Source organism: Mesocricetus auratus, unplaced genomic scaffold (genome assembly GCF_017639785.1).
Source record: "Mesocricetus auratus isolate SY011 unplaced genomic scaffold, BCM_Maur_2.0 Super-Scaffold_100006, whole genome shotgun sequence".
Lineage (NCBI taxonomy): Eukaryota > Metazoa > Chordata > Mammalia > Rodentia > Cricetidae > Mesocricetus > Mesocricetus auratus.
Window position 1 is genome coordinate 85186462 of NW_024429190.1, and position 24476 is coordinate 85210937.

Here is a 24476-nt window from a genome sequence, read left to right on the forward strand (position 1 = left end):
TCATTACTAAGGAAAATTTAGACATTCAATGACCAAAACTAAATTTTTGAATGCTATCTGATCAGTTTCCAAGTGTTCATACTGTAGAAAACATCTACCTCAAAAATTCTCTTTTCATTTCAATGTGTGCTCTGGAGAGTGAAGCTCAATGTCAAACTGTGGGGATCATGGGGTGAATTTCATTGTGTGTGGTCAGCAGATTGAAGTTGTCAGTCAGATGTGAAGCACTGTCTAGATCCTAAAACTACATGAGCCAATGAGCCTGAAATCTGGCATTCAGTTAGGTGAGGTGTGGCACACTTGTACAACCGAATACTAGCCTATATGAAACTGCTAAACAGCACATCCACAGGGGATAGCACTGATGGCTCAAAGACATCTGTTCATGGAGGAAAAGGACATGATAGTGGGTGCAATGCCTGCCTGCATCCTTGGGAGATTCCTCAAAGGTTTCTCACCCCCACAATCCTGATACTCCTCTTTTCAAGGAAAGAGGCCCAATTCTCTTGCCTTGAAGGTGACTGTACTTAGAATTTCCAATTTGACAGACAGGGTAACAGGGTGCCGCTTGGAGACTCAGCAAGAAAGGCTGGAGGTAACTCAACTACGAAGGACAAATTCATCTCCTTGTCAGGAAATATGGACGGAACTGGAGATTATCATATTATGTGAAATAAATCAGACCCAGAAAGACACATGCTTATTGGGCGGGAATCAAGATTCGCTAGACTCAGTTCAGGTTAAGTGAACTTTCTTCGGGAAGAAGTTACACAAGAAGCAGGTGGCCGCTGCAAGTTCGCTCTCCAAGGATCCACCTAGGCTGTCCTCTCCGACCCTACTGGAAGCAAGAGAGAGAGCTACCTGTCCAGACCCCAGAACTAAACTCACTCCCTGTCATGTCCGTGCCTGTGACCACGCCCAAACAGGCGTGGTCAGTGCTACAAGTGCTGGCGAGGTGGATATCTCACTACACATGTTGCTTATTTTTTATGGCATGTGGAGTCAGAGTTTAAAGTGTGGTACAGATCTCTCTCTCTCTCTCTCTCTCTCTCTCTCTCTGTCTCTGTCTCCCTCTCTCCCTCTGTGCATGTGTATGTCTCCCTCTCTCTTTCTCTCTCTATGTCACACACACAGACACATTCTGAAAACAGAACGGGAGGTACAATTTGGGAAGAGTAAAGGGACTAGCAGAAAGAGGCATGGGGGTAGAAAAGGATGGTATATCAAAATGTCATCATGAAGCTTGTCATTTTGCTCAGTGAGTATACTCTAATGAGACTTGTTTAAAGCAAGGCACTCCGGGGATAAGTTTGTGCATTGGGTCTTAGATAGCTCCCATGGAGTATGAGGGATACCCTTCCTTTAGAACATCCAGGATGCCACGTGCCAAGCCAGGATAAGAGTGTGGACTGACTGCAGAGAGGCTTATGGGTATGACAGAAGTAGTCTAAGCTTAGACTTAGGTGATATATGTTAGTATAGATATTTTCTGAGATCCTTCACATCTTTCACCTCAAATGAGTAAATTTATTGATATGAAATGATATTTCAATATGGTTATGAAATTTTTAAAGCAGGGCAGCAGTATTTTTGACACTAACTCAAATTAAATGCAAGTGATAGAGTAGGAACATGGCCTGCCCAGTGACACTGTACTGAAAGCTTGAATGAACATGAGGATGTTTAATGTGCTCCAACCAGGGGCTCCTTTTCAGTTACTTAATTCCCTGCAGAAAAGGAGACATGTGCCTTGTGCCCTTGCTTTCTGGATTCTCCACTGTTAGAAAGAGCTCTCGTGAAATTCCTCCTTTCCCCTCCTTACCACAAATCATTTGAATAGTTGACAGCTGTGAGGATGGGCGCTCGTACTTACAGGTGTCACCAGTTTGTGGGAGAATTTGTATGAGACTGAAATCTAGATTGCGTGGTACTCAGCAGTTCCTGGGCTTGATCTCAATGAAGCAGGCAGAGAGCAGAAGTGTCAGAGGAAATGCAGGCAATGTGGGACTAGGGGTGCCTGAGTAGGGGTGACCTGTGAAGGACAAATCTCCTGCCTGAAGGTAAGTGTTCTGAGACTGGAGGTTAGTTTCAATGGTCTTTCAAGAGTGGCTACCACCACTTCCCAAAAGTATACAGTGCTTGGTTCCTTAAAATTAACTTGAAAATGGGTATTCAGAATGAGTAGCTTGTGAACACTCCTCCATATTGCAGAGTAGACAGAATTTAGGATTAATAGACAAACAGCCAAGAATATTTATAAATATCAAGAGATAGAAGTAAGCTCTTCACAATTATGCAAACGGACCCACAGCCTTTTCCTGAAATTTCTTTTCAGTGTACAAATAGAGTGTGTGTGTGTGTGTGTGTGTGTGTGTGTGTGTGTGTGCGCGCGCGCGCGCGCGTGCACACATGCGCACAGCCAGATGGGACTTTCTGAAGTAGGAATGACAAAGAAACTTTAGGTACCGGGGACATGGAAGAAGCATCCCCTTCTACCCATGGGGGAAGTGGAGAAGGCAACAGTGGTGGGGCTCGGGTATCTGCCCTGGGGCATTATGCCCATTGTTCACATGAATACTCTGAAAGTCAAGATTAGGGCTCAGTATGATGACGAAGACACAACAAGATACATGGAGAGTAAAAGAAAACTAAGATACTGGTGACTAATGGTAAAAGGATTTTAGCCTACAGGAACTAAGAGCAAGTTGCAAAATAGTCAGATTCAGTACAAATGGGGACTAGCTGTATTTCACTACATAATGATTGTTTACCAAACTTAGATCATTTTAAGGTTATTTTTCACAGTTTGACTGGGTAAGTCAGGAGTCTGGGATTAATTTCCTTGGGTAATTCTGGCTCAAGGTTTTATAGGTGTGGTCAACATTATACCCAGGCCACCATCATTTGAAGTTTATGCTGGGGCTTCAGGACCTCTTTCCCATGGTCCTGAGCATGGTAGATACAGGAAATTATCGTTGCTCATCTCTTTCTTTCTCTTCTTCTCCTCCTTCCTATTCTCCTTCTAATCACCCCAACCCACTTTTCTTCATTTCTTTCTGGTTCTGGGGATTGAATCCAGAGTCTTATGCTCATTAAACAAATGTTCAGCCAAAGTTCTACAATCTTCTAAGGAGACTTATTTCAAAGGATACAGAGAAAGTTTGTAGTTAGATTTTGTGAAATAAATGGTATTAGAACTGGGAGGTCAGAGCGGTGCAAACAGCAGAGGCCTGTCCGAACTTCCTGCTAGCTGAGGAGACAGGCTCCTGCAGAGCTTCCTCCTTTGGTTTAAGGTTTTCAGAAGAGATCCTTCATCAAGGCTGGATGCCCAGTTCTGACAGGCCGGGCCAATTAACCCTGATATAGCAAGCTGTGATCTGGATGGTGGGTCCTGGCTCAGCTACTTCAAGCTGGATAATCAGATGCCCAATGCTTAGTTAGAGCTGCTTGAGTCCCAGCCCAAGCAGAGAAAAGAGACACCACTAGATACTTCAATGGAATATGGCATCTTACCTTTAAAAACCTTAGTGAGCAACAAAACAATACAAAAGTCTTTGCAGAAATTGCTAAAAATTCAGACACAATTACTATGGATGCAGTTTTCATTACAAGTGGATTTCATTGTGAGTGGCTTTTATACCCAGAAGGTCCTGTCTTCCAAAGGTGTAATAGTTGAAAGCTTGGTCCCCAGCTGATGATGCCATTGGTAGGAGTGTCCAGGCTTGCTGTGGATACTCTGCCTTGCCTCTGGCCCTGAAATAAAATAGGCCTAGCTAACAATGGGTAGGTAGCTCTGAAAGCATGACCCAAAAAAGAGCTTCTCCCTGTAGCTGATTTCTTCGAATTCTTTGTTACAATGACAAAAGTCTAGCACAATGAGTAATCAGGCTTTCCAGGTGTTAGCAGTCCAGAGGAATTTCCAGGTCATATTTATAGCAATGGCTGAGGTTTTACTGGGGATGAGTATTAAACATGCCTCTTCCTTCCTCTGCATAATTTCACTCAGAAGATTCTTGGATCGCTCTTAGGAATTGAGTGGTGCATGAGTTCGAAACTTAGTCCTCAATGTGTCTCCGTTGCATCTTACAACTGCTCCTCTTGCTGCAGAGGGGTAGCCTGGGCTTGTTGGTGGCACTATCTCGCTGGGCCAGCCCTGTTCAGCTCTACCTGTCAATCTACTATAACAGAACAATCCTGTCTCAAGGCCTCTTTAGTGTTCTGGGTCTTCAGATCCTGGAACCCCCGAGAAAGGTCAATCTGGAAAAAAGGCTGTATTCCTGCTGGCCACAGGCTGACGGACCTTGATGACTCTTCTGGAACGACAAACCTACAGCAATCCTGTTTCTTTTGGTTGTTCCTGGGTGAAAAAAAAAAGCAAACAAGCCAGAACGAAATAAAAAGGAAGGATATGAGGACTCCTAGGAATGGTGGGAGAGAAAGTTTATTGTGGATACAAGGGAGAGTGTAGCCAGAAGCAGGGACGTCTGGGAGAGTCCGGTGTGAACATGACCAGACTGAGCTGGGCCGTGTGAGGAGAAGGAGGAGGTGAGAGGAACCGGAACCGCCAACCAAGAGCAGTGACCTGGGCCAAGACACTAGCGGGCATGGCGAAGGGTAGACAAAGGGGCAGGTAATCAAAATGTCTGGATTATATAGAGAACGGCAGCCCAGCCCCTGGGCAGGAAAAGTTAGAGCAGAGGGTGGAGTATGCCAGCCATATACTGAGGAATGCTGGGAGAACCTACTGGGCAGTGTTCACTTTGATATGTTACTGAGCACCTCAGTTAGCCATTTGTTTCAGGTTGGAGACCTAAAAGTCCCACCTTGGCAACTGTTGTCACGACAACCACCTGTGTCCTGGGGGGAAGGTGGCTTCTAAACTGCTCTGACCTCTGAGGGCCTTGGCTTTCTTATATTTGCCTAGCTATTCAATGTCCCATGTCACAAATTCTGTGAATCAAATTCTCTCTATTTAAGACAGCTAAAGCCATTTTTCCTTATTGAACTGTCACCATCAGAGATCCCCCCTTGATATATAAATATATATGTGTGTGTGTGTATGTGTATGTACGTGTGGGTATATATATATATATATATATATATATATATTCTTTAATTCAATATAGCTTTTATTCTGGAGGCCAGCTCTGATGTTTCCTGGGTAGTCCCCGAGGAACATTGTTCCCGAGTCCCTCAGCTGCTAGGAGCATGGAGGTAACAATGTGCTAGCTCTATTCATAGTTTACTTTATGGTGATTTCTGCAGCAGAGACTTGAAGCCAGGAAAGGTCGAAGCCATGTGCAATCCCCAGAAGGTTTCAGTCGCTTTGGCAGGGAGAAGAGGAGAAATCAAATTTGGTGTTTACAGTAAATTTTGAAAAGTCTTTACATGTCAGCATCGTATCGCTTAAGGGAAATGTGCAAAACTAGACAAGTCATTGCTTATGACACAAAATTATACTTTTTTGGATATATGACAGATACCAAAAGTAGGTTGATACAAGTTAGTGAGTAAATTGTTTGATTTTTGTTGTCCTAGGTGTACTGTTTTTAGTTACTTCTTCCTCAGTGATACAAAGCAACTCAGTGTGTATCTTTTTTCAATAGCACAATGGTACACTAAACACTTGACCAATAAACAACTACAGTTTAGTTACTGGAAACTGAAAGTGCTGATTGATGGAAAACATTTTTTGTTTGTAGATAATTAAGGAAATCTAGTGTTTGGCGTTTGACTCTTGGTAAAAGGAGTGGATGGGAATAATCAATAATTAACTATTTGTAGACTTATTCTTCAAAAACATCCTCTATATAGCCATAATTCTGCAGAATTCTTTTTCCTTTTAGCATTCAGCAAAGCCTCTGATAGTCCTTGATTATGCATCAGTGCTTAGGTTTAGACATGTATTCTAGATTTGAAATGTAAGAGTGAGACTGGTTTTTATTAACTCATTTTAGAATTCATGGATGTTGGGCACCCAAGTCCTGAGTCCTGGAATACCTAGCCACTCACTCTAAAACTTGGGAACCCTGAAGCTTGATGTCCAGTGACCATGTCTGCTGGCTCCCTCATGTTACTGGGCATGTGGAGGTACTGATGAGTAGCAATGGTTTTACATTGGTGAGTTTCTTAAGGTCAATGCTCTGTTTCCATTGACTTTGTGGCTTCCTGAGATGGGTTGCACTGAATGTGCTGTTAAAGTTTAGGCAATAATTGTGACTTTTGAATGCTTAATGAATGATTGTGAGCTTCCTCAGTTCCTTGGTATTGCCATACAAGTATGATACGTACTGAGATGACAGACAGCCCCTGTGGTGTTGGAATCATGCTTGGATCTCACTTTCCTGACTAGTCACCAGCCTAGCAGAACCTAGAGTGAGCCAGCTATGTCATATGGGGAAGACCATGCAAGCAGCTTGAGTCTCAGTGCCTTCATTTATAAGATAAGAACAATTTTACAGTCAATGTTACACTGGCTTTAAGGATCAAATTCAGTAATTACATATGAAAGTTAGGTACATTGTAGAGAATAAACCAACATGATGAGGTATTATTAATTCGCAGTATTCATAAATGTGGGATTTTAGACATGTTGACCAACATGGACCAGAGAGCATTTGTGATTCTTGAGGCTTGTTGCCCTGAATTTCAGGGTGGTATGTGTCAGTTCTTCTTTGTACCCGGATGGATTCTTTGCCTGAGTCCATTGCCACTATAGTCGACTTTCACTCTGACAAATATCAGCACAGGAGGAGGTGGGCCTTGGGCTGTGTCTCTGCTCACAAGACATGTCCCTCTGTGTGACTAATGAGGAGGCTTATTGACCTGATTGTCACTCCTCTGAGCTAAGAGAAAATGAAAAATATTTACCAATTAAAAAAAATGAAGTTGGTAAAGAAAGGATACAAAATGCTGTAAGAAATCTCAACTTCTTTTCTCTTTTTAATTTTGAAATTTAAATTAGAAATAAGTTTGCTTCACAGGTCAATCCCAGATTCCTCTCCCTCTCCCTTCCCTCCTCCCATACCTTCCCACCAACTCCCCTAGCCCCCACCCCCAATCCCCACTCAGTTCCCCAGGGAGGGTGAGGCCCTCCATGGGAGACCTCCATAGTCTGTCATTTCATTCAGGACAGGGCCTAGGCCCTCCCCCCAAGAGTCCAGACTGAGAGAGCCTCCCTTATTGTTGGATGGGCACCCAAAGTCCATTTGTATGCCAAGGATAAATACTGATCTACTACCCAAGGCCCCATAGATTGCCTAGGCCTCCTCACTGACACCCACATTCAGGGAGTCTGGATCAGTGCCATGCTTGATTCCCAGCCATCAGTCTGGGGTCTAAGAGCTATCAACTTCTTATTTAACAGTTTTAAACTTTGGCATATTTATTAGTTTTCATTTCCTTCAAAATTATAATTAGTAAGTTTGGAACTGCCATGGGATTCAACCACATAGAAAATACTTCAAATTTTCATGCTAAATATACATACACAGTCTTGGAAGAACAAGACTACTGTATATATTTGGGGAATTCTCCAAGACTTACCAGACAAATACAGCAAATGTATTATTTATCACTAAGAACAATAGTTACATACTAATTGTGTCTCCTACATGCCAGGTACTTGTTATATAACGTGAAATAGCAGTAGTAGGTTACATAATTAGTTCAATCTCCCTGTTGGATTCAGCAATGCCCCATACAAATGGCTGAGTTAGCTATATGAGGGTAGAGAGAAGTTTTATATGACAGGTACACAACTCTCTGAATTCATAAAAATATTGAAGTACAATGACATACAAGTCTTTCACACGGGCTTAGTTTTCATTTTATTTGTAAGACTACTAACAAGTAACTTACATACGGACACATTTGGTTCATGTGCTGAGACATGAAGACACAGTCATGATCAGAGTGGTAACAATTAAATACGATTCTGTTTCAATTATGTGGGCACTGATTTACTACACAGCAGCTGTATGGCACATGCTTGTTCTGCTTCCTACAAGAGAACTCTTCCAAATGACAACCTTTAAAATATTTACTTGTTTACTTTTAATCTATCTGCCTGTCTGTCTTGTGTGTATGAACACACACAGGCACATACATGTCATGGCACATGTAGAGGTCAGGGGATAGATAACTCAAGGGGTTTCTTTCTTTCTTAGTGTAAGCTCTGGGGATTGAACCCATGTCATCAAGCTTGGTGGCAAGCACTCTTAACCACCCATTCACCTCACTGCCCCTCAGATAACTTCTTTCTCCTCAAAATATCTCCCAGAAATCATTAGTCACCAATTACCTATGACTATTTTGTCTTGGCAATAAATGAGCTGGGCCTATGACCATAAGAATGATCTATGTCCTATAATCTATAATTTCACAACTAGTACCTTGTCTCTGGACCAGTCCACTGAGGCCCCACCACACACCCTAGACTATTCTCATGCATTTTGCTCCAGGCTGTCTCCTTCTAGCCTGACCTTGCTGACCGAGCTTGACTTTGAGAAGAAAAACTCCAAGGTGTCTGTTTGATATAAGGCCCTTCCTGGTAGCTCTGAGTTCTCTGTTTTCTGTAGTATTCCTTGTATTCTCTCAGTCACCTGGATCTTATGGGAGAGCAGCTAAAACAGAAGAATCAACACAGTCTGAGAAGCGGTGGGGGTGGAGGGTACGCCTTGCTCTCTGTAGAATCCCTTTACTCTCCCCATGCTCCCAAACCCAAACAAATCAGAACACAACACAATCTCTTCTTTATGGTGGCCTCGTTCTGTGACCTTGTCACAGCTGTACCTCCTGATACAGCTTCACCGTCTTGAGAGCAAAGACGTGGAGAGGTGGAAAGCAGAGATCTGTACTGCCTGTGAGGAAAGGGACTTTGAAATTTGAAGCAGCAGAGCTTCAAGTGAGGCAATGGTGGTGCACACGTTTAATTCCAGCACTCCAGAGGCAGAGGCAGGTGGATCTCTGTGAGTTCCATGCCAACCTGATCTACAGAGCAAGCTCCAGGACACCCAGGCCTACATGAAGAACCCTGCCTGAAAAACAAAATGAGAGAGAGAGAGAGAAGTGGAACTTCAAATATGCAAAAGAATATTGGAGAGAGCTCGAAAGCAAATGGAAACTTTGTTTTTGTTTTGACAGTTTGGGCAGATTGTTACCAATGCTGTAAGGATGGCGTGGGAAAGCACATAAATAATTATGCCTGAAAAATCAGGAGCTCTTCTGCGGTACAAGCCATAGGCATGTATGTAAATGGAATCCTCATCCTGGAAACCTGTGTACATCATGTGTGACAGGAGGGAGTGGGGCAGATGGGGACTGGTTCATTTGCAGGTCCCACCGTGTGGGCAGAACCGTTTGAGGAAACTCCATTGCATTCAAACACTCTCAAGCTACACCCTGTTAAAATAAACTTCATGGAACCAGTCAGAGCTGCTTATGGAGTGAAGCCCACCCCACACCAGTATCCCAAACTGCCTAACTGTAAAATGTTGTGTATAATACCAAGGATGTTTTGGTGTGGAAACTACCACAGAGACTGGTAAGGGTGAGCCGTGCTACTCCCAGAAAATGCATCTGTTCATGTTTTTCTTTTCACCCTGAAGCTGTCCCAATGGGTTGGTCCTTTCTGTACCCAGAAATAGCAATAGTCAGAATTGGAGGAGACACATGACTTCCCTGGTCACTCTTGAGAGCAGGCTCTCATGTCATATCAGATCATGTGATCACTTCACTGCAGCACTGGAAGACGGTCTGTTCCAAACAGCACCTAGAGCCCGACACTGAATATTATTCCGTTCTCCCCTCAGTGGGATAGAGACTGAGGCACAGGTGAGCACACAGCCCACGCCCCTCTCTGACTCTGCCTCCCCTTACATTGGGAACTTCCTGATTGTGACCCTGTGAGGCTCAGTGTCAGGAGGAACGGTGGAGATGAAGAGAGGCCACAGGTTGTTGTCACCAGACCCTCAAGCTCAGGGTTGTTCTTGAGTCTCAGGCCCTATACTGTGTCTGGGCTGACTCTCTGGTCCCCTGAACACTCTCAGGACATCCCTGCTGGGCCTCACTGACACTTACTCTCCCCCTGTGCATTCCTAATCCTCACCCACCCCCACTCCCCTGCACACTGCCTCTGTTACCCGGGGAGCCCTTCCAGGACACCTTCTCAGGCAGTTACGTTTACTTCTGGATCTCAGAGTAAAATGTCTCATGTCTCAACATGAAAATATGAACAGTAAATTCACCAAAACCCACCAATTTGAGACTAGCGAGACAGCTGGTGGGTAAAAGAGCTTGTAGCCTAGTCTGATGACCTGAGTTTTGTCTCCAGAATCAGCATGGTGGCATGAGCGAATGGATACCTGCTGTCACCATGTGAGTGCTACATGCATGCACCCCATCTCCCATGAAATAAATAATGTAATTGAAAATATTAAAGTCAAAAGCAATTTGAAGATGGAATAGGTAAAATAGATGACATCATGAATACATGATATCCAGTCAGAAGTGAGGCATTCTAGAAGGTGCTGGCAAGAGTGGTTCCTTTTGCCCTCTGGGTTCACCCCATTCATAAATGGCCATGTATGCCTTTCCCTGTGGTTGCCTGATTTCTTGTCTTGTGGGATGGTGTTGATTAGAAGGGCATGAGTAACAGAAGATGAGCAGGGTCAGTCAGTGTGTGTCTGACTCTTCAGGATCAACGATTGGGGCTGGTGGAGTTGGCATGTGACCACAGTGAGGAGAGAGGGAGGATGGCTCACCGTGGCACTGGGGAACAACTCCACCAAAGGGGGCAGAAGGGAAAAGTAGACGTAGACCAATCCCAGTGAAAGAGCAGAAGCTGGGACCTGTGGAGAAGATGGCTTCAGTGCGTATGTACATGTAAATCTCCACATGGAAAAACCCATACTTCTCTCATGGTGACTTCTGCTTCTTACACAGCTGTCTGCTGCTTTCTCTGCATCACTGGATGGTGACTGTTGGGATACAGATTTTATTTGGAAGCTTTCCATGAGATTCAACTTCTGGAAAATTATCTTGAGACCAATGAGGGGAATACTGAGTGGGCTGATGGGACAAGGAAGAAAACATGGGGTCTTTAAGACCAAAATTCTTTTCAGTACAACTACAAGCCTGTATTCTTCAGGGTTTTTCATGTTGACACTGTCCCTCAGCCCCTTGGTGGTGTTGGAAGCAGCCTGGATTCATCTATTTCAGCCTTCCCAAAGCCTTTGCTATCCCTTCAAGCATAAGTTTGAGAGTTGGCTATCTTACTAGATCTCACTAGGGCAGATACCAGTCATTCATTGCCTTCATGACTGACTGAGGGTTGAGGGCCTTTGTCCCAGTGCTGCCTTAGGACAGACCAAGGCCCAACGTTGAGTTAGCTGAGCAATCTCCTCAGTTTGGGGACAGCAGGTTGGAGTTAATCTAGTTTGTCAAACTGCACTAAATGGCATAGGAGGGCAGAACCTCCTCTGACTCAGTAGTTGACTTTTTCTTATGTCTAGTCCAACTGAAATGATGCAGATCTTATCCCAGTGCGTGACAAAGTATAGCAGCCATCCTCTCCTCCTAAGATAGGTGCTGCCACCGATTAGGTAGCTATTTAATAGCTGTTTCCAGACATCCAAGTTCACTGTCTTTTCCTAGCTTCTTTCATAAAACAGCAGTGGAGACCCAGGACCCAGAGCAGCCACATCCTTGCCCATACTGCCATATCTACCATCACCCCTAAGGTTTAATAAATTTGCTTTCACTGTGCTTTGTTTCATGCAATGAATATGTGCCGCTGCTTTAAGTCCAGGAAGATGCTCACTAAGGAAAGCAGACAGACTCAGCTGAGGTTATACACATTCAAGCACACATGCACATATGTGCGTGTGTACACACACACAAACACACAGGTGTGTACGCACGCACACACATGCACACATGAATGTGCACTGCTTTAGTGGAAGAAATAGGCTCATTGAAAACCTGTGAACAAGAGTTGTCATTGCAAAAAACTCAGGATAGCCAAAACAACATTGTAAAATAAAGGAACTTCCTGAGGCATCACCATCCCTGACTTCAAGTCCTGAAAACATCTTGGTATTGGCACAAAAACAGACAGATAGACCAATGGAATCGAATTTAAAACCCTGATATTAATCCACACACCTAAGAACACCTGATTTTTGACAAAGATGCTAAAATTATATAATGGAAAAAGAAAGCATCTTCAACAAATGATGCTGGCGTAACTGGATGCTGGTATTTAGAATACTGCAGATAGATTGATATCTATTGCCATACACAAAGCTTAAGTCCAAATGGATCAAAGACCTCAACATAAATCCAGCCACACTGAACCTCTTAGAAAAGAAAGTAGGTGGTAACCTTGAACAAATTGGTACAGGAGACAGCTTCCTGAACATAACACCAATGGCACAGACACTGAGATCCACAATTAACAAATGGGACCTCCTGAAACTGAGAAGCTTCTGTAAGCTGAAGGACACAGTCAACAAGACAGAATGACAGCCCACAGAATGGTAAAAGATCTTCACCAACCCTACATCTGACAGAGGACTGATTTTCAAAATATACAAAGAACCCAAAAAGCTAGTCACCAAAACATTAAACTATCCAATTAAAAATTGGGGCACAGAACTAAATAGAGAATTTTCAATAGAGGAATCTAATGACTGAAAGTGCTCAACATCCTTAGCTCAAAACAACTCTGAAATACCATCCTACACCTCCCCAGAATGGCTAAAATCAAAAACACCAATGATATTCTAGGCTGGAGAGAATGTGGAGAAAGGGGAACACTCCTCCATTGCTGGTGGGAGTGCAAACTTGTGTGGCCATTTTGGAAATCAGTATGGTGGTTTCTCAGGAAATTAGGAAACAGTCTACGTCAAGATCCAACAATTCAACCCTTAGGCATATACCCAAAGAATGCACATTCATACAACAAGAACATATGTTCATAGAAGTGTTGTTTGTAGTAGTCAGAACCTGGAAGCAACCTAGATGCCTATCAACTGAAGAATGGATGGAGAAAATGTGGTACATTTAAATAATGGAGTACTACTCAGCAGAAAAAAAACAACAGAATCTTGAAATACACAGGCAAATGGATGGAACTGGAAGTAACCATCCTGAGTGAGGTAATGCAATCATAGAAAGACAAACTTGGTTTGTACTCACTCATATTTGGATATTAGACACAGAGCAAAGGATTACCAGGCTACAATCCATACCACCAGACAAACTAGGAAACAAGGAGGACCCTAAGAGAGAAACACATGGTCCCCCAAAGAAGAGGAAAGAGACAAGGAACCTTGAGCAAATTGGGAGCACGGGGGAGGGGAGGTGAAGAGGAGGGGGACGTAGGGAAAAGAGAAGGGGAAAAGAGGAGGGGGGAGAACAAGAGGTATCAGGAAGACTGAAACAAGGGAGGAGTAAAGGAGAGCAAGAAAAGAGTTACCTTTATAGAGGGAGCCAGTGTAGGTTTAAAAAGAAATCTGGCACTCGAGAAATGTTCAGAGATCCAGAAGGATGACTCCAACTAGGCAGTAATGAAGAGGCTGCCTTTGATGCCCTTCCCCTATAATGAGATTGATGACTACCTTATATGCCATCCTAGAGCCTTCATCCAGTAGCTGATGGAAGCAGAAGCAGACACCCACACCTAAGCACTGAGTCATACTCCTGGAATCTGGTTGTAGAGAAGGAGGGGGATGAGTAAAGAAGCCAAGACTGTGCTGGAGAAACCCACAGAAACAGTTGATCTGACCTATTGAGAACACAGAGACCCTAGTTGTAAAGGTGGGGAACCAGCATTAGACCAAACCAAGTTCTCTGAGTGTTGGTGCCAGCTAGGAGACCTGGGAAGTCTATGGGACCTCTAACAGTGGTTTATCCCTAGTGCACAAATGGACTTTGGGAACCCATTCCCTAAGGAGGGATACTATTGTAGCCCAGATACACAAAAGAGGGCCTAGGCCCTCCCCCAAATAATGTGATAGACTTTGATGATCCCCTGTGGAAGGCCTCACTATCCTTGGGGAGTAGATGGGTGGTGGGTTGGAGGGTTAGTGGGGGTCATGGGAGGATGTGAGTGTGAGGGAATGGGGGGATTGATATGTAAAATAAGATTGTTTCTAAAATTAAAAAAAGGGTTTTCATTGCTGCTGCTGCTGCTGCTGCTGCTGCTGCTGTCTGGACATGGGATCTCTGCTTCCCCCAAAGAAGTGTCAGTTTTTTTCTATAAAGGACTTTAAATGATTGGTCAATGCTTGCTTGTGTGACTGCGAACAATTTCTTTTGCTTAATCTCAACTGTTGATGTTAGCTACTTCTACAGGCTATCATCTCAAGTACTCAAATACCATTTGGTTGAATGTAGGACACAGTAATCCAGCCAAGCTCTTGTGTTGGGACTGGAATTTTGGAAGTTCTTCCAGGAGTACACTTAGTGTATGTGTACTTTTCTATGTATATATTATACTTCTGTTTAAAAGCTTCTAAAATGTGTTTATGTTTTACTCTATCTACAACCTAAATTAGAGGTGAGCAGGCAGGAATTTCTCATGGAGACTCATCTTGTGGGAGCTACGCTCCTTCTATAAAGATTTCTGTGGTTGTATCTGGATTTAGTAGGTGGAGATGTCTCTGCCCAGACACTGACATACTTAAAGCAAGTGTAGGGAGGCAGAGAGTTAGCTTGAATTTCCTATGTAGTTTTAATGATAAAGGTTCTAAAATGTGTTCTAGAATAATAACATTTTTACATTCCCTCAGCAAATACAGTGACTAGTTCAACATGATTCTGGAAGCCCCAGCATGAATGCCTTTCTGGGTTAACTATCTTCAAGTCTACATTTTCTCTTATTCTTCCTCACCCAGTACACAGACAACTCTGACGATCTGTAGAGATGTCTAGCAACCTCACACATGGAAAGACATTAATCACAACATAACAGAAGGTAGAGTGTGACGCTATCAAGGTCCACATGCTGCCTGTTTGTCCAGCCACAGTGCAGAATCTCACAGTTCCCTGGAGCTCTGCCTGATGCCCTCAGAGAGGCTGCCGCCAGTTTGGACAAAATTAGCCCTGGCCTAATGCGATGTTTGATCAAATATAAACAAATTTAAGTGCAAGACTAAATGTTCAAATTGTTTCTGAGTAACTTAACTTATCCCAGAAAAAAAGCTGTAGAATATTTGTGGTGTATGACAACACCTGGCATCTAGTAAGCCTCATCTCATCACAATTGCCACTCAATAATTAGTTCATAACTAAAGGTTAGCATGTCTCATTGATTTGAAAAAACAAATTGATTCAAGCTCAGACAGAGATGCTATAGATGTTAGAATTAATAGACAGAGCATCAAAATAGTTGCTGTCATTAAATCATATTTTCTCAACAAAGTAAAGACAGAGAGGCTTCAGACTGAGCTCCTAGACACAGTAATTGCAGTGTTCAGGTCAAAATCTAAACTGGGGCAAAAGGTAGGTTGGATATATAAGCGGACAAAACTCAAAGCGAACTCTGCAGGACCTGGGAAGATGGCTCCACTGGTAAAGTGCTTCTTGTGTCAACATGGGAACCTGAGTTCAGTTCGTATCACCTCGCCTAAGCTGGAAAGCAGGTTGCCCAGGGCTGGAGGCCAAAGACAGGTAAAACTCTGGAGCTTGCTGACCAGTCAGGTTCAGTAAGAAATCCTACATAAAAAATGGAGTGGGGAAAACTGAGGAAAGATACCTATTGTTGACCTCAGACCCCTATACACATGCACACATGCATCCACACGCACACATGAGAACACATACCACGGGTACACATCACATACACACACACACACACACACACACACACACACACACACACACACACAGCAGTAGCCTGTGTGACAACATGAAAGCAATCTAATATGTGTCTAATGAGCCCCTAATGGAGAAGAACAAGGAGTGGAGATGGAAAATTGATCTGGAGACATAGTGTTAAGCATTTTTCTGATTTCAGGGTGATTGTAGATTGGCACTTACAATGATCTCAATGAACCCCAAGCAGAAGAAACAGCTAGAAAGTGATGGCAATGTGGAGCAAAATCAAGTTATTGAGCTGTTACTAATGAGACAGTCATAGATTCAGCTAAAGGAAAGCAGGCATGCGTATTCTGTCTGGAGTCAATGGATGTAGAAGACATAACCCCTTTAGATAGAAAACAATAAAAATATCTACACATAAAACTCAACCTTGGAATCTACAGGAAACAAAGACCAGTGAGATAGATCAGTGGGTAAAAGTACTTACTGCTGAACCTGGTAACCTGAGTTTCATCCCCAGGATCCCTATGATGGAAGGAAAGATCCTACTCATTACGTGGTCCTCTGATGAGCACATGAACACCATGGTATAATGTACCCCTCCCCCAACAAACACCCACTCTCTCACACTAACTATAATTTAAAAAATTCAAAACTAAATATTTTAAAACCAAAGACAAAATGGAAGTAAAAACTTCTAGTATACACAAAACCTGAACAAATTCATGACCAGCAAATCTGCTACAGGAAACGTAAAGGAAGACCTCAAGGCAACAAGAAAATCTTGCCATGGAAATAAGGAACATTCACAAGGAAGCAGAGGTATTAGAGTAAATATCTGAGTAAAGATTTAGCCACACATAACTGTACATCTTCGTGGAGTTCAGAATGCTATCTTCCAAATACAGACAGAACTATGCCAGCCACCATCTTTTCGTTCTGGTACCCTTCCCAACAGCTAGTAGCTACAATTACACCTCCTTTTGTGCACACAGTAAGTATTCTGCTGAAATGCTGTCATTGTAGCTAACAACAGAAAAACACACAAGTGAAGTTTTTCTCTTTTTACAAATACAGTTTATTTACTTTAATGAGCTTTTGTCATGAGGCAGAAGTGTAGGGCTTCCATACAAGTCCAGTCTCCACCTCCCTGTTCTAGACACCCTGTGAGTGAATGGTGATGGATTTGTCTAAAGACACTAAACTAACAGTGCTCTCACCTGCATTCAGGGTTGACCTAAGGTTAACTTAATTCCCTGTGGACAAATGCACAACATTGCTTTTCCTTCTTGAAGGCTAAATGACAATCCATTGTGTGTATGCTCTGCATCTGTATTCATTTTAGGTTGTGTCTATTATCGGTAAAGGACATTTACAGAGGCTGTCACAAGGTGCAGGAGTGGAGCACTACGTGCTTTCTTGGACAACTGACTGTTCAGTAGGGTGTCTGATGGTGTGTGTGAGCTCTGTGCTGTGGTTTCCCTTTTGTTTCCTCAACTAACATAATTTACTTCATACATTCTTCTTTTCCTCTAGGAAATTCATGGACTGGATGTTTATCATCCGGGCCCTAGCTCACCATCTTTTCATTCGGATCACCCCCTTTTTGTCCTGCTTCTTTTGGTCTCAAGACATTGATTGATGCCTGCATCACCTTTCTCCTTTCCTTGCTTCTGTGGCACCCATTTCTACTTTCCACTTCTCCCGCACCAGATGGAGCCCCTTTCAACTTCTTCCCCCTCCTGTAAGTGATAAGTTAACACATTTATTTGTATTACAAAGCTAACAGCTTAGATTTTTTCATAATAGTTCCTAGAGAACTTTGGAGTACGGGTATCTCATTGAAAACTCGAAGCATTTCTCCAGCACCACCTTGTTGCTTTGGCTTTCTAACTGTTTCTAACAGCATCTCCATGCATACTGAGGCATTGGAAAGGCACCAAACACTGTCCTGAGCACTGGGAGCGCATGCCTTGAATTATCAATGATTTCTGGAAAGCCTTGATTCAATCCTGAATGATTAAGATCTTTTGACGCCTGGCGTCTGCCAGGAACAACCCAGGGGACTGGGTGGGTGTTTCCTGCTCGCCAACACTGTCCAGCTTGTTTGTTTCAGATTCACTCTCTGAGATTTTGAAAGAAAGATCCGATAGTTCCAGTGACTCTAATGGGTGGATATGGTGTCCTGAGCCATGGTGACTCCAAGATTCAGAAGTGAGTGAATTGAATTTGTATAATCCTGTGAAATTTTAGTTCCTGGATTAATGACAGGAAATTTAAAATTCTTACTATGTTCCTTAACATTATGGAATTGCCTAGCCTCCATGTATGTTGGACCTAGGGTTGGCCAGTGAAAAGTGTGCCCTCACTCCTAGTACTCTTGTCTCATGCTGAACCCAGTAGACAGACACAGGCTGTGGCTCTGGCTCTGTAATTTGATGTCACAAAAGCTGATACCACTTTGAAAGTATAATTTTCTCTTTATTTCCTAATTTTCAAGTATCATTCTATCCACAGAATGGCTGGAAACACTCATGATTCTTTTCCAAGTGCTGTCAATAGGTGTGACTGTAAAGGCCTCCAATGGAGTGGCTTTTGATCAGGTGTATTTTTCATTCATATTCTTGGTTGAAACTCTGATTGCGCCAGTCTAGATGTGGAAGGTGGATGTATGCTCTCTCAGAAATGGGATTTGCAAGCAGTGACAATTACAGGTCCCTGAATATGGACTGGGGCCTTACAACCACTTAGAATTTACATGTGGTCATAAACTGTGCAGAGAGGAGAGGGAGCAGAGAAAATCTTGAGTATGTAAGATTCTGAGTGAATGTCTGTAATGACCCTGACTTTTTGTCTATCTGTATATACTGACTCTGCCCCTTGTCTATCTGTGTGTAATGACCCTGCCCCCTTGTCTATCTGTATGCAATGGCCCCACCCCCTTTTCTATCTGTATGTAATGACCCTGCCCCCTTTTCTATCTGTATGTAATGACCCTGCCCCCTTGTCTATCTGTATGTAATGACCCTGTCCCCTTGTCTATCTGTATGTAATGACCCTGCCCTCTTGTCCAGTTGTATGTAGTAACCCCATACCTCTCTGTTAAACTCTATATAATAAGCACACCAAGGTCCCAGCATGCTGAGTTTTCCTGATGAGAAAGTGCAGTCCACCTGATCCCAACCTGTGTGTGTGTGTGTGTGTCTGTCTGTCTGTCTTTTCATTCTCTCATCATTATAGTCAGGTAAAATCTCTGGAAGCTGTGCAGGGACACAAGAAACCATTCAGGAATGTGAAAGAGAGGGCCCCCTGATCTGATGGACAGTACTGATCCCTGGGCATGGGGATTTGGGGTCCGATGCAGAGGCTGCTCCGTGGCTCTGTGATGCTGACTTCTACAGCACTGGGAACAGGAACCGAGGACAGATGGGGGATTTATTTTGAAGGAAGAGCTGGAAGCATTTGATATACACAGGAACATTAGCTGTTACTAAGAATAATAACCACCTTAGCATGAAGAGGGATATTTAAGGAAACTATCTGCTTTCTTGCCCTCATCGTTTTGTTTCATTTTCTGCATTTTAGAACCACTTAAAACCAGACAGTGTTTGTTGAAATCTTTATGCTTCCATACCCAACATTTTGTTTCATTATTGTTTGGGACCTAAGCGATGCAGACTTTCTTATGCCAGATTGTATAAAGAAACTGAACTGCAGAGAGAATAAAGTTAATGGTTTGACAATTACTAGCAAGCAAGCTATAAATCTCATATTCTTCTACAGCATAGTTCAGCTGAGTCTGTAGAAAGAGATTTGATAAAGGGCCTCCACTTTGTCTCTTCTTTGGTCTTTCTTCAGAAGAACATCCCCCTCAGCAGTCTGTATTGCTATCCTGAGGAAACCCCTTCAGGTGAATACTTTGCTCCCAGTCTGGTAGGCCAAAGCATGGTGGTGACACTTGGAGGGGGGACAGATTACAAGGTAACACAAGCTACAGTCTGGCAGGTCAAAGCATGGTGGTGACACTTGGGAGGGACAGATTACAAAGTAACAGAAGCCCCCCTCACCCCCTGTGAAATGCTCAGATCTGGATCACTCTGACATAATAACCCTCTTGACAGAACTAGTTAGGAGGCCCCTGAGAATTGCCACAACCCCTTCTGTAGCAGCAACTCTTACACCTTTGCAGTGGCTGGCACCCCTTAAAAGTCCTACCCCTCTTACCACACTGGGGCCAAGCTTCCAAAATGTGAGACAATTACATCCAAACCACTGCATGACCTCATTTTCTCCTGTCCCCTGGAACCGTCTTTGAAATTTAGGGACTAAAACCTTCTCCTCTTTTTGTCCTGATTGTCAGAGCTGCTGCCACAGAAAACCAGAACAAGTTCCTTCTTGATCTCATCAAGACCTAGCTGGGAACTCATTCTCCAGTGTGTTCCTTTGCAAAGAGTATAGAAATGGAACTCACAGGGCTGAGCCTCTAGCTTTGTTGGCAGAATTCTTGCCTCACATTCAAGAAGCCTGGATTTGATCCCCAACACCAATAAACTGAGTGTGGTGTTACAGGCCTGTAATCCAGCGCCTAGGAGGCAGAGGCAAGGGGAGAAGAAGCTGAAGATCATCTTCCACTATACAAGTAAGTTTGAAGACAGTTTGGGCCACATGAGACCCAGTCTCCAAACAACCCCCCCCCAACACACATACCACTCATAGTTCACAAAATAAACCATCAGAAAATATTTCTGGAGTAGTTGGTAAACTCCACGTGGAGAATCTAAAGCAGCAGTGATGTTCACAGATGAGAATGGGGGTGAAAAGGCTGAAACAGTAAAAATACTTTAACAGTTAATGTACCTTGCAGGAGTTAAACGCCACTAGTCCGACCTAGTCGTCACTATGTCCAGCTCTCGGGCTCTGCAATAGTCTCTACCATGAAAGCCCACACTTCTCAGAAGTATGCTGCTCTGATTCTGTCTTCCAGCAGTCGGGAGAACATTTTTTATTTTTGTCAGAAGGTAAGGTAGACAAGTGCCAATAACACTTTATGAATCATACCGCGTCCTGCCAAATTGCTATTAATTGCTATTGTTTAAGTCATTTAACTAGGAGTGACTTGGCACAGCCTCTCCCCCCACACTCCACTGCGCCTGGTGCTCAGCATAGCTTTAGGGTGAACATTTTTCACTCGGGCTCCCCTGTGCTCCAAAGAGTTAGCGGCTCACCAGGAACAAAGTGGGCTAAGTTCTCCAAATGATTCTCTTCCCAGATTCTCCTGCATGCCCCTTCCCAGGAGGCCTTCTCTGGATGTCTGTGATGGTGAGCTACTTATCACCTTGACAGACTCCAGACTTCCCTGGGGAGAAGGGCATGCCTTTGGAGACTATGTTTTGCCGATGTGGGAAGACTCATTTTTTTCCCTGTGGGAATGACCATTCCTTGAGCAGGAAATGCTGGATTGTCTAAAGTGCACACAGCAAGCTGAACTAGGAGATGAGCACGGCTTGCTCTCTGCTTCTTAACCGAAAACACGTGATTTAATGTATGCAGGTGGTTTTGCCTGTGTATATCTCTGAGGCACATGCATGCAGTCTACACAGGGGCCAGAAAGGACATCAGATCCCTACCACTACAGTTACAGGTGTTGGGGCTGCCGTGTGGGACCTAGGGACTCATCCGTGGTCCTCTGGGAGAGTAGCAGCTGCCGAGCCACCTCTCCAGCCCCTCTCTTCATCGTCACTGCGGATACATGAGGAAATTCATCCCTGCAGTAAAGAGCTTGCCATGCAGTCTGAGCATGTCTGTGGACCATGTTCCATGCGATGGTGAGAATGGCCTGGCTGGCAGGGCACAGAGGACATGTTTGAGACGCACGGTGGAGGATGTGCTGAGGACGGCGACAGGGGGAAATGTGAATCAACTAACATCCAGCCTCTGACTTGAGCTGCTCAGGTGAAGGAAAGACAAGGCTAGAATGGTACAGGCTTCACTCAGGCTTGGTCAAGACCTAGAGGGAAGGCATCCGTGTGTGTCACACACAGAACTGTGAGAATAAAAAGGAAGCAAAGAGCTGAGCTGTGCAGCCCTCCATCACTACTTCCCAGCATGGGCACTCACACGACTTGAGATTCCGGTGGGCAGGAGCCCACCCAACGGTGGCAGTTAATGACCTCTCTTTTCCTTTGCGTGGTTTAGAGTCACAGATTATCATCCACAAGGCTTCATTTCTTTCTGACAAGCTGTTCTGGATGTGTGTGAGCCTATGTTAGGAAGCCTGGGCTCTCTAGACTTCCTTTCTTTGCATTTTCTTTGCATTAGCAGCTACCGGTACGAAACAACAGTTGCCAACTGCAGGGACTTATGATTCTGAGGTGTCATACCCGACATGGAATGGTTTTTCTTACGAAATCCATTGCTAACTCCTGTCACGCATTCTTTACTGGACGGCTGGTCTCACCATCCCGCTGACAATGGTATCTCATGACATTCAAGAGGAGCCGACCTGCTATCTGAACCCCAAGCTATCTCACTTCCCTGAGGGGATGGCCCACATACAACTCATGTTCCTGTTCTTAAATGGAAAAAGAACCTGAGTGTTCCATGGGCTAAGGGGCTCCAGGAAGAAATTAAAGGGGCAAAATATGCTTTCTCCTTTCTGGCTCCTCCCTCTCTGGAGTGACTGAGCACTGATTTTTGAGGGCGGTGCAGCAGACAGACATTTCTGTGCCCTAAACTCGTCCTCCTGCACAGAGGGGACCAGTCTTTCCACAGTATTAAGAAAGCACTGTTCAGTTCCCACCGACTGACCAAGACAGGAACCCAGCCTGCATAGCCTTCTGTAGAGCCCCTTCTCACTGTCGGCTGCTCGTTTCATGTTGCTCTACAGCCCAGCTTGTTTCCTCGGTCAATTAGACTGCCCTTGGCAACCCCGACTTCTTAAGCTGTTGTCTTTTCTCGGAGTTTGCAGATGGAAATCAAAGTTCACCCTGGAGTGGGAGCCTTTAAGTACAATGAAGTGTGCTGTACCTTTAGCATGTCGTCACATGCTTCAAGAACGGCTTTTGCCTGTGACATTCAAATCATATGCTTTTTAAAAGAATGTCTCTCCGCTCTGTTCGCACATTGGAAATATTTGGAACACTTAAAAAAAAAAACTAAGCGAACACTAATGCATGGATTTTCTCTGGATACCTTTGCAGTAAGTCTGGATGTGTCCTGGTTACATTTTTGTCTCTCTCAGCTGATCCACCACCATCACTGTCATACAGCAGAGAGGGAGGGTTGTGGGGAGTGGGGTGTGATGTACTGGGCTGTGGGCACACACCACTGTACCACATCTGGGCCCGCTTAAGCATCTTGACCTCAAATCTCTTATGTTAACAGCAAAAAACGTGAACATCTGGCCAGCCTTTGCATTTGTCCATTAAATCAAACGAGAGAATAACTCTTAATCTACCTTGAAGTGCTGTTTAAGACACCTGCCATGGTTGCATTCCCACCTAGACCTACAGGTGAACTGCGAGCTGCCAGCTGGGGATTTCCTCCACCTACAGACCCTTCCTCTGAGTCCTGGCTTCTGCCCTGCCTGCCTTCAATCTTCACACAAGCGACTCCTCTACTTTACACCCAGCAGCCAGAACTGGCTTTGACCTTTAACAAGTAGCTTGTTTCCTTGACATTTTCTCAAGATCCTTGCTCCCCATGGACTCCGTGGTCGGTGAAGGGCAGGGAGGAGTATGCCCACTCTCACACCTGCTGTCTGAGCAGACCCGTCCACACTCCGGGCTTCATGGGCTCCTCGGAGCAAGCAGCTCGTGTCCCTGTCCAGGGTGTGCAACCCCTTCCCAAGGGGCGGTTATCCCGTGTGACACACTGCTGCCTTTATTCAGAAAAAAAAAAGACAAGAAGGAAAGGCAGAGAGTCACTACCTTCTGGAAGCCAGCAACAGGGAATGAGGAAGTCGCCTGGTAGTCCTGCCTCCAGTGAACGGAGACATTGGGCGTCATGACAGCAGTGAGCGGTACACAGGCTCCGGTGTTGACGCATCACGATGGATGGGACCAAGTGTACCAGTGTTCTGTTTCTGCATCCGAGAGCAGCACTGACAGCGCCTCTGTCCGTTCCAGTGTGCTGTAGACTGAGCACGTAACAGACACCAGAAAGCCAAAGTGCTCAGCACTGATGCTTGCTTATGCTGAAGACAAGAAAGATGAAACAGCTGTGCAGTTTATTTCCATTAATGTGTGTATACTTTAAAACGTATACATTTGCATAGAAGTGCATGCTCTGTTATACAAATATTTAGTAAATCCATTAAACATAATTTCGTTTAAATGTTTTTGTATACTTACTATATTTTACTATATACTCGAGTATGCATGATATAAACCAATATATTAAACATAATAGAACTGACTTGCAACATAATAGAAACTAATATTTGCATATTAATTTCACTGTCTTTAGAAAGTTACTTCAGTTATCCTGGAAGCAGACCGGCTTTCCCCCCTCACGCAGGCGTAGTGACCACACCATGATGGATATCTGGAACCTTCTCCATTTCCAGGAGTTTTGTTCTTCTAAGCAAAGTGTTTCACTTTGTGCCAAAGAGGATGTACAGTTGGTAGGCCGGGGTCAACTTGTCTGAGAAG

General features: G+C 44.0%; 1 long non-coding RNA gene across 1 annotated transcript; it reads left to right on the forward strand.

Moving 5' to 3' along the window:
- The first annotated feature begins 1942 nt into the window (after positions 1-1942).
- On the forward strand, positions 1943-20837 carry LOC110342072. Its single transcript, XR_002384062.2, has 4 exons — positions 1943-2060; positions 19684-19735; positions 20186-20464; positions 20690-20837. It is a non-coding gene; the product is annotated as an uncharacterized LOC110342072 (long non-coding RNA).
- The last annotated feature ends 3639 nt before the right edge of the window (positions 20838-24476 follow it).